This window comes from Anopheles arabiensis, chromosome X (genome assembly GCF_016920715.1).
Source record: "Anopheles arabiensis isolate DONGOLA chromosome X, AaraD3, whole genome shotgun sequence".
Lineage (NCBI taxonomy): Eukaryota > Metazoa > Arthropoda > Insecta > Diptera > Culicidae > Anopheles > Anopheles arabiensis.
Window position 1 is genome coordinate 2,446,182 of NC_053519.1, and position 16,038 is coordinate 2,462,219.

Consider the following 16,038-nt stretch of genomic DNA (forward strand, 5'->3'; position numbering starts at 1 on the left):
GATTAGTGCCACGGGCACAAGGATGGCTTTTAGCAGCTACACTTCAACCCGAGGACTTCTTCGGATAAACAAAAGCGGCCGTTTTGGAGCTTCCGCCAAAAGCCACACTAAGCGTTACCTCGTTTAGAAAATATATCAAGCATAGGTAAGTACAGCAACAAAATTATGTTACTGTGCTCCCTACAACGGTGCACTCTCGACCCGGAAAAGGACGTTGTGTCTGGCAGGCTCGAAGGAAGGTTTGTCCGAAAACTACGCGCGTAGAACGTCGAAACTGCATCAATTTTACATGCCGGGCCCAGCACTGAATGGCGCTTAGTTTTTGCGATGGCTCACCAGGGTTCGCCCCATGATGCTAAGCTGCCTACTACATGCTGATGCACCCGGTGCGGTGGCCATTTCCACAGCAGTAGGGAGTGCAGTGAAAAGAGAAAAAAAGCATACAAACAACCAATCCATCAACTCAACTGTTTGGAGCTCCGCGGGTAAGCATTTTGGGATTCTGCCGGAAGTTCTTCCTGAGTAAATCAGACAAAAAAAAAAAGGAATTGCTGGAAGAACACACCCAAATGCGCTCGTGAACTGTCCGTTTCCGTTTTTACCCCCGCTGGCCGGATGTGCAAAACTCTTCCCCAGTCCCGAGTATGTTCGTGTTTGTGTGTTGGATGCAATCGATGAGACGCATTTCTAGTTCGCCTAATCCGCTTACCATCTAACACTGCACCATCGCTGCTGCGTGCTGCGTTTCCCCTGAGTGAGTTGGCAAGTTGAGGTCCGAAACGGGCGCAAGGTGATGATGGAAATCGCAATCGATTTTTTCTCCCCTTTCCGCTTGCAAAAGAGAGAGAGAGAGAGAGCGTGAGGTAAGAGAAGAGGCGGGGTGCAATAATATTTCGGACTTGGACCGGCAAATCGCAATCGAAGTGCTGCTGGGGTCGATCCACCGAAGACAACTTCAACATCCGCATTATCCAATGTTCCGGGGAGGCGCTTCGGACGCTGGGACCCCCGGGGGGGAACGGACGTGGGATTTAAGCGGCAGCATGGACGACCCATCGCAGCAGAGGATGTAGAGTTGGGCCAGTGCGTATGCAGCATGTAAGGTAGGATGGAGGGGAGGACACAAATGCTTAATCGCATGCGCCGGTGAGGAATGCACGTAGGGAAGAGCGGGTTAGAGCGGATTGTTTGAAGATCTCACGTCTAGCCGGTGGAATTTGGTCTATTTATGGAAGGTTAAGTGTTTTACGTTCCATCGACTCTACATACAGTTTTATTCAAAGATTTTGTTTTGGTGAAGTCACTTCTGAAAGGTTGTTTAATGGATAGAAAGGTTTCAGTCGAGAAACCAATAACTGCAGTATATGAATGCTTGCACTTCCTACAAAGATTCTTCATTCAGATACTTCATACTTTACACTTGTAAGGGAAGACAAGTAAAGTCCTCAAGACAAACTTTGAAGAATGTTTGTAGAAAATAGAGATACATAAATACAGTGAACATGAAATTTATGCAGGCCTTATTCGACAACCTTATTCATCTTACCCAGAACCAAGACCGTAATTCACATTTCATGCATCAGCAGCTGGGGCTGATCCAAGCTTACCGAAGGACATTTTGCAGTTTTACTTTGGGATATTGCTCAACTGTCCAATTCCAAAGATCTTGCCATTTTTTTAATCCAATCTGATCTATTCCCGACAAGTGTCTTATCCGTTCCTCTTCCTGATTGAACGCAAAATGAAGTAGTCCAAGTTGTGACAAGATATCTCGTGAGTCGTGAGATGACTCATCTGCGTGGTGCAAGGCACGGTGGCTAATGGTTTCGTCGGATCCTCACAGATTTCAATGCTTTCTACAGTTAAAGAGTGATCTCAGACTGTCATTAGTTGCTTGTATTTAAGGCATCTGTTACTCAACAAGAGATGTTAGAGTGTTCGTCTTTCTCACTTTGATGAGGCAGAAACTACCAGAATACAAGACCTGACCTGACGACTACTCATTCACATAGAAATCCGGGTGAAAATAGAAATAATGCAATTGCAGAGCCTAATATCCGTAGCAGTTAATGTAGACCCACAAGCATGCCCCCTTATTCAAAATATGCACTGCTCTCAAATTTGTCCAATGTGACGGATATCATGCGAAAACATTAGGATAGGATGCTCAAATATAAAAATTTATCAAAATTTTAGTTATACTTAAATTCTGAGAAATGTTCATCTTTCCCGTTTGTCTTCATCCATCCCGCCCTATTACCAGCGACGTATTTTGGAGTGTTACCTTGCAATGTCGCGCAAAAGTTTGAATATTATCTCCCGTGAACTACAGTTGTGACACGGCTGGAAGTAAACTATCAATCCCAGCAGTTGCTTTGCCAGCTGATGTTAAGATGTCGCGCTATATCGTTGCCAGTTGTGATCGAATTACACGAAAATCTGAGCCACTTACGGCGGCTAGGTGCTGAAACGCTCTGACGACATTTTGTAGCGCAAGTCTGTCGTATACATAGAAATGATTGAATTAAACTATAACAGTCCCTTTGGCTTGCTCCTTGGTTTACAACGCACACGAAACACTCTCAAGTAGTTCCGAGTCGCGCGAAAAAGTATATTCGGTCGGAACAAGGCACACATTGCAACCAACGCCTAATCAACAACATTTGGCAAAACGACCGAGATGAAAAAGTGGAACAAAAAATTGTGAAAACTGTCAAAAACGCTGTGTTTTTGCCCCCTTTGCTCCGTCCAGGAGTGCTTATACCAGTGTGGGTGTTTTTTTAAGTTCCTCTCATGGTGCCAGCTTCACGTGCTAGTGATTGCTTTTCCGGTTGACCCGCGCAAATGTTTTCTCCCCCTTGCAAACAAAAAACAATACGGCAACAGTGTCGGTACGGGACCTCCACTCACCACCGGATCGAGCCAAGGTATCGTGGTGCCAGCGCCTTGGAAATTAACGTATCGCAGCCGTGCCACAGTTGTGCGCAGTTGCTTGGTGTGGCTCAGGCACACTCCTGCCTGCTGCTACGAACGGCAATAGTTTTAAAATGGTGCCGAATTTTTTGCCTTCCTGTTTTCCATTTTTTGTCTTGGTTTTTCGGCTCTGGCCGTCGCATCGAAGCTCTAAACGCTACCGGAGTTTCGGTCGCGAGGTGCTGCGGTCCAGGTATAAGGGTAGGCATTGTGAAGCTGTGCGGAAGCAAAAGTTAAGCGGATTAGCACGGGCCACCGTGGCCAAGGCTGTCGGGCCTGTTTTCCGAACAGCCCTTCAGCAGCAGTAGTTTTGCTTGAGAAATACTTTTGTGACAATTTTGAATTTCCTACTTGCCCAGAGCTTAGTGAGGAGAGGAAGAGAAGACAAAAACACACACAACCACACAAGATGGGAAGCGTGGAACGACCAATATTGATGACACGGTTCATTTGCAGAAAATGTTGCACAAATAAGTTTAGGCTCTCATTCCCGGATTAGAGCGGACGTTTCCCACTATCCGTGGCCATTCGTTAGGCACCAAGCAGCCCAAGCGTTCGTTTCATCGTGACATTTAACTCTCTCCCTGGTGCCGAACATCTGCCCCCGGAAACAATCTGTCAGTGATCGCAAACACAAATACAAACTTCGTACCATCGGCGTACGGTGCAGCATGAGGAAATAATTTGTTGAATGCAGGTTCACTGAACCCCGCCAGCCTCCTAGTTTTGGGCAACAAACTGAAGCACCGAAAGCAAACCAGCTCCCCGTCGGTGCTTCCCTTGCCATCCCGGTAAGGCGGTATGTTTCCACACCTTCGCAGGGCGGGCAAAGGTTAAAATGCACCCAGCTAATGAATTGAAAGTTTTCGCTCTAGTTTATTTTCTTACCCTCACCTACGACTCCCCGACAGATGGCGCTTACGCTTTTTTTGTATTTTCTTGTTTTTTTTTGTTGGGAGCAGGGATGAAAGTTCATACACTACCGTTCATCGAGTTGATGTTGTTTCTCTGTCACTCGCCCTTTCCTGCCTTTCGCAGTTCGCAGCAAGGCAAGTTGTATGTTTTTCCCTCGTATGACCCGTTTATTCCGGGTGAGCAAACATACCTTGCGGGTTGTTGCCAATGTGGAAAACAGCATCCCGACCCCGGGAACCAGGAACGTCCTAACTGCACACACACACACACACACAGACACACACACACCAGGGTTTTGACTTAACTAGCGGTGAGACGGGGCACGAAAATGATAGCAGTTTGCTTAAGAGCGACCGAACTGTGCTGTGCCTGTTGGTTACCGATGCAGACCAACTACGACAAAAAAATAGAAAAATAAATCGTAGAACGATGGACTTTTAGGTACGCTCTTTTTGCTTTATCTCCCTCTCTCTCTCTATCTCTCTCATTCTATCTCACTCTCTCTCTCCATTTCTTGAACATTTAGATTATTCTGTTTTTGGCTTTTCATCACAATCGTGGAAATCGTGCTAGCTAAGGTAGAATTTTAATGTTGATCTATTTGTCTTCCCAACCGGCTGCCCCCGCCCTGAGACGAGTGTGCTTCAGCTGCACCGGCTCATTGTGTGTTGATAGTGTTGTTACCGTACCGCACAAAAAAAAGGGAGAGTGTGAAAGATAAATATTTAGTTTTCATCTCGTTTACATTGTGCTTGTGGCACACAAAAAAGAAGAAGAAAAAAACATACAAGCAGCTTTTTTGGTCTTGCAGGATGATACGAGTGCAGAAGTACCTTTTCGCAGCCCGCGTAATACAATCTAACAGTGGCAAAAAAAGCATGCAATTGGCTAGTGATAGGAACGGCATGTTACGAGTTTTGCCTAACTTGCAGGCGTCACTTATGCCCATTATTTATGCACGTAGTTCGAGTGTTTTACAAAACAAATCCAAAATTCGTGAGAAAGTTTGAGTTTTAGTACGCCTAAACATTCGCTGCCAGATCTTGCCGCAATATGAGTCACTAAATATGTGAGCTGTACGCATAACAAACCTCATCAACGTACCTGTGCCTGTAACGAATTGCCAGCCCTGCAGGCGCTATAATCCAAATCACTCGTACGTCGAACGGCTCTATCCTAAAAGCACTACGGCATCGCTCCATCGGCAAATTCAAAACGACCAACTTAAATGAGTTCGAGCACGGCCTGGAAACAATTCGCATAATGTGCAAGCCCATCAGCATTAGTTCGACGCCCGAGATGTATGCAATCGAAGCACCGGCTTCATACAAATGTCAACTGTTTTTCAGTGCAGTGCGGAGCAAGGCAATTGGTCGCCACCGAATGGATACAGACACACAATGGTACGCCCCGGTAGGCCAGACGTGCAAAAGCCAGACAGACAGTTGGCTTCCTTTTTTTTTGTAGATTATTTTTTCTGTTTTATTTCTGCTGTGTTAAATGGGTCCGGCTCAAACATAAACAAACGAAACGAACCGGACGTTTGGTGCTAAGCTTCCGGTGTTTGTTTGTTGTTTTTTTTTTTCCTCTGTCCTTCTCTGGTGGATCACGAGTTTGACGCAAATACCTCATGGCATGGCGGTGGTTAGGTAGAAAACTTGTTCGGAAAAATCCAAAACCATCATCACGAAAGAGAGAGAGAGCGAGCGCACACACAAAAACGTTTTAATTTTCCTCCTCTCGTCCTATCGCTTCGGTTGGGCTTTACCATGTAGCAGAAGGATAGTAGAAAATAAGAGAAAAGTGACACCACGGACAAGAAGTAGGTCCGCCCGCCTTCGTCCACCAACCCACAAACGGTGCCATGGGGCCGGAGCGAAAGAGAAATGGAATGAAATTTATTATTTGTTCTATAATAATATGAAAATGAGAAAAATCTTGCCCGTCCCGGCCGGGGTGAGCGTTGAAAGGATCCGACCATCTCCGCCCGGAAACCCGGACGGGATGTGGCAGTAGTAACATAAATAGGGACAAGCAGATGCACACCTGTTCTTGCTTCTTCCCGGTGTGGTAGCGATAGTAGCGTTTGTTGCTTTTTTGTATTTTTACTTTTCTTCTCCTCTTTTCGCTCAATTAAAGTTCGCCCGTCAGGGGTACCGAATGTTGGGCTGGTGGATGGAAAATCTTTACCGGTGCATCTGTTTCAGAGTAGTGCTCCCTCCTCCACTGGAAGATATAACAGTTCCCGATGTTAGTTGAGTTATCATTGTTGCTTCATTAGCTATCACCCGGGAGCTTGTTTGCTGCGCCGTTTCATTCCGCGGAGTGAGCAACAAGAAAACGAAATGTTTTTAAAGAAACGTTACCCTAATCTTCGCCTCTTCCTGGGCGCTCTTGTTCGCTCCTCCTCTCCTCCCTAATGCTCCATGGGTGTAAACGTGACCAGGCAAGCGTCACTATCGATCCGTCAAAGGCATCCATCAAAATTGCGCCCCCCACCCCCGATCCCGCCGGTCGCTCGCAAAGCAAACGATAGTTTAATCGAAAAATCGAACCGCTGCAACAATCGTCTTACTCGGTTCGCTGGCGAGGGGGAGTGGAAAACGGGCTCCTGGATGCTTCGGCACACAAATTGCAACACAGCTGCACAGGGGCATCGCTGCTGTGCCCGATAACGACTGTGAAATGGCTGAATCTCTAATGCAATGCAAATAACGAATGTATTTATGATTATTCGTCGTTATACATTCTCGCGTTCGAACTGTAGCCCGCGCTGCACTGCTGTGTCGGTGCCGTTCGTGGGGAAATCAAATGCTAATGCAAAGGCGAGAGGAGCGAACCGACCGTGCAGATGAAAGAAAACGACCTCCCCGCGCGTCTGCAGCGAGACGGGATGACATCCTTCGTGCAATCTGATCGATGGAAATGAGGAGAGAAGATATGTTTTTTTTTTTCTTCCATTTTTTAATCAAACAACAAAACATTCCGTATCGATATATCGATTATGGCGGCAAGCTGGGTGGGTTCGTCGTTTGCCTTAGTCTGGCGGTGGAGTTCATTCAAATTTCAGCACGGAGCTGTCTTTTGAAAGTGACAGTTTTGCAGTGGCTGCTTTTCCCTCCGGTGTAACCTAAATCTGTCAAGGGCGGGCATGGGCAGCAGCAGCGAAACTCATAATGACACCAACGGGGAAGGATGAACAAGGAAACTATCGGAGCATTGTCCAAGCCAATCTCTTGACACACGCTGCTGTGTTTCTGATTTACCTCTAAGGATAGTGTAGATCGGTGATGTCACACTTGTTTTGAGGTCGCAGGCTGGATTACAGTTAAAAATGTTTCTCGCGGTCTACTGTTGAGAGGGAGGGGGAGGATGTTTGCACAGTTTAAGTATTCTTGGTTTCAAACGTTTTCAAATCTAGCCTTGTTAGAAACATTAAAAAAAAAAACTTCCAGGAATGATGTGGTTGTTGTGGAGGTTTCTTGTAGTTTTTAAATCATATTTAGTTTTTTGGTCATATTATTGGACCTAGAATCAAACGAATTTGAGAAATTCCAACCAATTATGTAACCTCGTATGTCATCTTCACACATGAGATGAGGATGCTCTTCAGCTAAGTGCAGCCTTTCAACGACGCTAATGACTAATAACGATAACGCATGATTTTCACACTATTTGAGCCAATTTGTGGCCATTTCTTAAAGCAAACGAGACTATCCAACTTTCTGTTCAGACTCGACCTCATATAATTTGCACTTTTATTTACCTAATGTTGGCTCTAAGACATCAAGTTTTGAAAGAATTCGATGGAGAAGTTGTGACTCGCTGTCAAACATTGATGCCTTTGAGATAAAAATAGGTGAGTTAGGGTCAAAATATAGCGGGCAACGACTGTAAAGAACAGTGGAACCCACAATGAGCAAATCTAAATGCTCAATAAATTCGTTTCAAGTAAAATCTCGCATAACGAGCAATATCATTTGAGTCACGGGTACATTTTTAGGGTGCCGATGCGATATCAAGATCACGATCGGTTAGCATTGAGCATTGTTTTAATTATGAAGTTTCACTCAGGCAAATAAGAGATTTGAGATATAAACATATTTTAACATACAACTGGTCGGAAAGTGTCGAATGTAAGAGTGTGTCATATTTTGTCTATATTTCAAGAAGGCAAAAGATTCTTCTGCCAATTGCTGCTAGTTGGAGGAGTTTCTTTGACTACAAATGTAGTGTTGTAGATTTGATGCCAACACATGTATGAAAATCTTTCATATCCTTATTTGTACTGAAGAATTTTTACCAAAATACATTTTTTTTTTTCAATTAAGACCGAATTTTCTTATTTTTAGTCTTGCACATACCGACGCAAACCAATAAAACATCGTTCAAAAACGTATTTTCAAAAAGAAGAAGAAGAAGAAACAATCGAAAATGGAGCAAGATTCATGATGAAGAAACAGTGAAATAAAAATAAATCCCAATTATTAGTTTCACGAAAACATTATTCATATTTCCTGGATCTTATATGCCATTTTTACCAGCAAAATTGCGGTTCTGGAACCAATTATTCCACTTTTTATATCGATTATATGGAAAAGAGCCTCCCGCATGACAAGTATTTCGTATAACCAGTGAGACGTTATGAGTTGGTACGGTATAAAGTCGTTATGCGAGGTTCCACTGTACCTGGGTTTTTAAAAATTTTCAAATCTATCAGTCTGATTTGTTGCAGAAGCTAAAAAGTATCCACATTGATGAAGTGAAGAAAGTAGTATTTCGACACGTGGTTTCTGAACTCTGCGGAATGTCTCAAAGTCAGACAAATGGATGAAAATATGAGGATCTTGACTTCAGAGTGCCGTCATTAATCAACTACAACACATTCTACAAAGTTCTTCGCGTGCCGGAATCTAAATTCTTCGCATGTATGACAATGTCTGAAGTAGATCTTTATTTTTAGTAGCTGTGAGCGACTTGCTTACTTTGTAGTGTAAATTGGGGAAAAAATATTTCAATTTGCCTAATTTTACTTAATTGAAAAGCAAGATTTTGTGCCAGCTGGCAAATTGTTGGTCTTGAGTAAGCTAAGCTTCTAAAGTTAAGCAATATTTATGCTTTGGAACGTTGCTCACTGAGTTATTAGCATTATCCCGAAGCTAGGTTTTGTTGGAAAACAGCAACCCAAACAGCGGCGGCCAATCAAACGTTTGCGAACGAACACGACTGCTTGCCCAAAGGAGCACAAGTCGATCGTCGGGGAAGAGATCAACATAATGCGCTTGCAGGGATTACGGTTAACCATAAAAGCAATGGAACCAACTGCTACGAAAAATATCCTTTAATTTCCGTCCCGGTCACTACGGCACAGGGCCCCAGTTCGACCGAATATCTGACTCCCTTTTCCCTACTCCCCCCCCCCCCCCTGCCTAACCCTATCGATGCAGTTTGGCAGTCCCCCACGGGAGAGAAAATTTGCCCTGCTCTGGCCCTTTCACTCGCATTCGCTCCATTCCTTCATATTTGCACAATCACGAACTTTAGCACAACTTCTGGATGGTGCCCACCACACTGCACCACCGTACTGCGGGGAGGGGGTTTTTTCACCAGCTTCACCCTCAACTCACACCACCCACACTCACACACACACATACACACGGAAACACACACACACACCCACACCTTAGCCCTGCGGTTTAATTCGTTTCGGTGAACGGCCCCATTCCCCATCCCAGTTCCCTAGGTTTGGGAATTGGAAACCAATGGTCTGCGGAAAAACACTTTTAAACCCTTGGCTGCACACTTGCACAGGGAGCCGGGAGGTCGCTTCACGCTAGCGAATTCCGATTTTGGATGTACGAAATTTTCTTTTTCTTTTTTTTTTTTTTTGTTGGGGGATGGTGGATTGAGGGTGCTTTATGGGGACTGGGGACGGGAGATTGGGATCGATTATGTGGGATTCCTAGTACATTCCTTGTTGCGCTCCGCTCATTCTCCTGCGGTACCTTTATCTGAAGCGATCTGAAGCATTGGTAGGAACGGGGTAAAACATAGCGAAAAAGAGAGAGAGAGAGAGAGAGAGAGAGCAAGGGACAGCGAAAAGGGGAAGAAAAATAAGGCAAACCTCGAGCCTGGTATCGCTTGAAATGATGCACCCGCGTGCACCATTTGCCACGAGCTGCACATGGACGAGGAATTTATGCTTTCATACATGTATACCTTGGCAACCGATGCATGCACATTCCTCTTTTTTGTTTTTTTTTCTCTCTGACTCTCGTATTCCCGTGTTTTCGGTTAGCAGAACGGGCTGTTAGTTTGTGTTTTTTATTCTGTATTTTGTTGTTGCCTTTTTTTGTTTTACTTGTACGTTTTGTAGTTTTGCTTTGTTTTCGTTGTTTTTTTTTTTGCTTTGTTTTTCCGATTCATCCTCCTCTAACACAGTCCAATCCCTAGTGAGTAGTGACCAAAATAAGACATACGGTTGCATACAGTTGCTCCACATAATTACATAACTGAGGCAATGCAGGCAACGTTGGGCGACAGCAATCGGTGATCTGTGAAATTTCTTCCCCGCTTGCAATTGTTGCACGGGATATACCTTTTTTACAGTTTTACCCGTTGATTGGGGGAGAGATTTAATGAGACAGTGATGCTTTATAGGACATATTTTGTATCATTATTGTTTTGGTAAAAGTTTTTGGCAGTTGACAGTCTATTAAGAGCAGTGGGTAGTGAATCAAGATTGTCGGGTGATTCAATCTAACCCTTACTAGTGGAATTGTTGCTAGAAAAACATTTTTTCTTATATGATTTCATCCTTTTCCCTTCTGTTCATAAACTTCCTAGACAGAATTTAAATTATCTGGTTCTAAACTATATCCTTAAATTCCAATTCATCTCTACATTGTTAATCTTCACTGCAGAAAACTAATATCTCAACGCATGTTTCGTACAAACAGTCAAGTAGTAGAAGTAGGTTTGGCTTTTACTGATTGTGGACTTTTACTGATTACATTAATCGCTTTCACGAACAGCTTTTTATATACAAGCTGTTATAAATAAAGTACTCGTTTATTGCTGTACAGGAGATATTTGTTGCCTTTTTTCCTGTAGCATTGCTACAGTTTGATTTATCATTTTAAATATAGCAGAAGTTCCCTTTAAAAAATAATTCCAACGCACTAAGAATAATTTTGGCAGTTTTTTTAATGTTATTTGGATGAACATAAAAAAAATAATAAAATAATTGGAAAAGGTTTTCAAATTGTATAAAATAAGGCAAACAATTTGATGTCTTTAGAATCAGCTGGAATCCTGTTAAAAAAAATCCTATTATATTTTTAATGCCAAGCTATAGGTATTGTAGCAAAATTTGAAAATGCAACAGGAAAAAACCTGAGCAACAAATATTTCCTGTACAATTATATTAGTAAAGTGGATTATTAATAACAGCTTTTATTTAGGGAGAAAAAAAAAATAAACTAAAACCCACACAAGAAAATTATAACTAATAAGTTATAATAAACATTAGTTTATTCGTTCGAAGAATTGTGATCTAAAGAAGCAACAACCCTTAAGAAACAGTAGTACGTATTTTCTACATTTTTCACAATCACAGTTTTTGAACTTGTGCTGATCGCTAGCTTTAGTACTTTCACTCAATAGATTAATACACTAAAATACACAAAGCACCACATCAGACGCTGAGGCAAGATATGTCAAAAAAAATCTTCATCTTTTGAGCAATTATCAAACAGTTAAATATTTAACTTTCCCAAATCAATAGAAAACGTTCGATTGCATCACCATTGTAACAATTACGTAAAAAATGTTGGATAACTTTGGGCACTCCACTATTTGAATAAGCTGCATAGTGCTCGTCAAGTGAAGATCTATTTAAAAAAAGTCAAATTAATAATCTGCGACACGATTCAATTGATTTTAAAATAATATTACAAAAAAAATATTAATTTTTTAACTAACTGCATTTTCAAAAAACTTCAATGAATATGTAACATACTTCCAACGTTTTTAATCTGAGCATATTGTACCAAAAAAACCATCATGTTTGGCAAAATCAACCATAATTGCTTACGGTAATGACAGATAGCTGACACCTGCCCGTGAGATCAACCTGCTAACGACGTTTGCCGTTGGCTGCATGTGGACCACCGGCAACGGCAGCATCTTGCTTACTTTAATTGAAACATAAACATTAATCATGCTGCCAGCAGCGTGCAAAACGACAGGCGACAGCTTACGTGCGGGATGACTCGGCTAAAATTGTGCAACCGGAGCGCAAAAACCTAACAAAAAGCTTTGCATAGATTTCACTACAACTGCTGGCATACGTACAGGTCATGCAGGTATTACGCGATACCAAAATGTTGAACTCTTTTGAAATCAAACTTGCCACATGTCACTTTAAACTCACAGAACCGTCTACGATCGTACCGGGCAGCACTATTCACAAATCTCTGCCTCAGTTGCCTACCTGCTGTGATGCTAGGCCAAGCGGCGTAGAAAGATCACCACCACATCACCTCTGTCTTGGTATGTTTGATTGCTGTTATCGTTCGAGTTTCGGATATGTCTTGGTAGGGATATTTTTACCAGCACGTTGCGCGGTATTCACTACGAAATCACCTTTTTCTGTTGGTTTTTAGAAGGGACTTGTCAGCAAGATCACGCTCATATCATTAGCACGAGCGAGAGCGAAGGCTTGCTTGGTTGACTGATAGCGTTCCTCATTTTCGGTTCCACACTCACGCACCGTTCACTAGCGATCGACCGATTCAGCACTGCTTTTGGGGGCACCGTTGGGCGTTCTCGATCGAGCGTTTGATCGCGTGTCACAATCGCGTTTCACAGCCGGCTATGCGCTCGTTACCGTGATCTGTCCTTCAGTGCGGCTCAGCATCGGTTGCAGCAACATGCTATAGATGCTAGATCCCGCTAGCTTTCAGCACTGCATCGAAGCTACGCTAACGGCTCGGTCGGAACAAACGCACTCCCTCACTACCAGGTGGGCCTTGCATGAAGCCACAGCAGGAGTCAAACGACAACTGACTCCTCAAACCGGACCGTGTGTTTACCGTCAGCAAGTGTGCGTACGGGTACAGGCCGGCAGAGCATTCTAACAGCACGGCTGCAGCAGGCCGCTCGGGCTCGTGCTCGTGTCCGGCTCGGCCGCTCCAGCTGTTCCAGCCAAACGGCACGCGCCCGACACGCGTCCTTATCCCAGAATCGGCAGGCGGCCACGAGTCGGCGCCGTGCGCGACCACCGATTCGGGCGAATTGCCGAAGCCCGAGAGCCTATCCGGCACGCCGTCCGTCGCTTCGGCCACGGTCGCTGGCAGCCAGTGTTCGGCTGCCGTGTCGGTCGTGTGTCGGGCGATAGGCAGGGGAGGGGAAACGAGAAACTTCAAAGATCCAAGATCCTCCGCCCAGCGCGAAAACGACAGCCGACACACACACTGCCTTTGCCGATTGCCGTGGCCGTACAAGACGCAGCGCGAAAGCAGGTTCGCTCCCTAAGGTCCCAAATCAGTCTCCATTTTTTCGCACTCCTTCTGAGCGGCGGTATTGCACAACCGAAAAATGGAGGGCGTTCTTACGATGGATCTTGGGAGAGAGCGCACATAACGGGGTGGTAACGCTTTCAGGGCCGATTGTGTTGTGTGAAATGAGTATTATTTGTTGCATAAACGTTTAAAGCTTGGCTCAGTCTAATTCAAAACTGGAGTAATTGCTTAAATTCGCTTATTTTTGGATGAATTTCTACACGCGTTCAAAAATAATTCAAATTCAAAAAAATATCAAATAATTTCAAGATTGCAGTGATCGTGATCGTGTTCGAAGGACCAAAATGATCTTGAGCCATTAAACTCTAAACAGCTAAAGTTTGAAGCTTTAGCCAGACCGAAACGTTAAGCTACAGTCCTCATGGCACTCATGCAACGAATCCAGATCTTGAGGAAAAAAATCATTTTTTACTGTTGTCTTCTTTTTCCTTCCCCTCGCCAGCATTATGTCTCATGGCAATATGGAACTCTTGGCTTTTGGTCACCGTGCAGCAAATTTTGATTGGATTACTGTGCCACCGCTGCGGACCGATGATGACCGGACCGGGATCTCTGACCCACCGCTCAGCCCAAAACTCACGTTACCTCATCCACTTCCCCCTCTGTACCCACCGCACCCAGGCTACTTTTCCCGAAGCCCGAAGGAATAGTGGGGTCGTCCTTAATGGTCGTGGCCATCGTGGAAAAAACTTTCTCTATTTTCGAAGTGAACCCATTTCGCGTAGATTAAATCGCATCTACGCGCGTCCACCAGCAAATCTCCCTCCTCTTCCCCCCCCCCCCTTCTCCCCCTGTCCGGTGCAAGCAGTGCCGGAAGCCAAGCCCCTAGGATCCGGAATTCGCGGTTTTCGCCCCAAACGAACGTGTGCGCTGGTGTTCCGGCGTAAGGATAATTGTCGGTCATCAAACTATACGGTTTTGTATGGCTACGAGTGTATGTGTGTGTGTGTGTGCTTGTTTGAGAAAAGGGAAAACTTTTACTACTTTTTTCCGCTTCCCTGTGCGATTGGCGCGTGTGTGTGTGTGTGAAAGAGAGAGAAAAAGAGAAAGAGCGAATGTGACTGCTCTATTTGTTTAGTTTCATTGTGTTATTTCACGGTTTTTAGCAAACGTGCCGGGGGGAAAAAAAAACTAAAGGTCTCACCGAGGGGACAAACATTGTTCGCTAACTTCGTTGCGTTCATTTCCCGGCAAGTGACATATGCATCAGTGAGCGACTGACCACGGTGCGAAGACGGGCAGGCATGGCATCGATTTGAGGCAACTGCGGTACAAAACGGTTTCCACCCTATTCGGGGTACGCACGGGAAGCAAATGCCAACCAAGGGAGACACAACTCCGTCCATTTGCTATGTCTTTTGCTGCTTTTGTTGCTTCCAGCCAGTAAGATCTCCCAGTTGGGTAAGTTTGGGGCCAGAGGTCATCACAAATTGCCAAGCGAGCCCACGAGCAGCGCCCAAACATATCCCAAAACATTGGAGTTTGTTTGTACAGGTAGTAACTGCACAGGTAGCTGTTCCAATTATTGTCGGCCACCCGCTCCCTCCACCCCCCGAAGAGAAGATAAATGGCTCACCATGGGCGTTGGAGATACTTACCGAAACACGGGGACCAATTCCACGGAGAAATAACAGTCGTCGCCCGGAGGTACACGGCAAAACTCATCTGTGCTTAAGTAAGCGCTAAAGTTATATCGATCTCGGCCAGAACGGCTGATTGGACATTTGGAAACTTGCGAGCTTTGTGGGGCCCTGGGTAGAATTAGCCTTCCCACCCGCACTATAATTGAGTCGGTTTTGTCGGTTCTTTTGTGAGCTTGCCGCGCCAAGATTGATTGTCACCGCTTGCCCTTGCCTGCTTCTTGACGGAACGAATAGTGAAGGACAATCGTGGTGTCTTCTGCAACCAATCTCAATGATTGGTTTGGTTTGCTGATTGCTCTTAACTCCTCGCCCAGCTAAACCGTGTGCGAAGACATTTGATCGTAGACCCGCAAACGTCCGTTTCTTGTTGGAATCCTTTTTTAGCTTTGCGGGAGATTCCATGCGAGGTTCTAAGCGCGGCAAGATGGACCTGCAAGAACTGCAATCGCATAAGAAACGTGTACTCCAAAAAAAAATCCCCCAGCAAAGCAACACAACAGCAAAAAATCGTCATCAAGTTGATATTTTTTCCATCAATATGGTAATTCGAGCTGCTTGGCAAACGGTTGCGATGCTGCCGTTCTTTCTAGCTTTTTTTGTTGCCTCTCGTTGTCTTCGCCGCTTCGAACGCAGGTCCCGCGGTTAGTCACTTGCCTTATAAAAAGGTAATTGACGCTCGCACTATTGCGGTTGAGATGCGCTGCACTATTGCCGTATCTTCCAGTCGTCTTTATCGGGCATTGGAACTCGTTTTACATTTAGCAGAAACCCAGCAGTCAGCAGTCGGCTGGCGTACGGCATCCAACACTGGCTTCCATAAACAAATCTGTCAATCATATCCGCAGGCATCTTCGCCGCGGGAATGGGCGCCGTTCGACTTGCTGAACCGATAAACAGTACCAAGTTCATTTACATGCCACCTT

The 16,038-nt window shown here is 44.6% G+C and overlaps 1 protein-coding gene across 3 annotated transcripts in view; it reads right to left on the minus strand.

Annotated features, from left to right (window-relative positions):
- The window catches only part of LOC120906329 (carbonic anhydrase-related protein 10), a 60,036-nt gene extending 47,096 nt beyond the window's left edge, over positions 1–12,940 (minus strand). The window contains exons 1-2 of one of the 3 annotated variants that reach the window (XM_040317907.1): positions 12,383–12,940; positions 710–831 (exon numbers count right to left, since the gene is read on the minus strand). The gene's annotated coding sequence lies outside the window, so the exon portion shown is untranslated. Of the gene's footprint in view, positions 1–709; positions 832–12,243; positions 12,357–12,382 lie in introns of those variants that run through there. The other 2 variants (XM_040317906.1, XM_040317908.1) reach the window with 2 other exon arrangements.
- Positions 12,941–16,038: the final 3,098 nt, after the last annotated feature.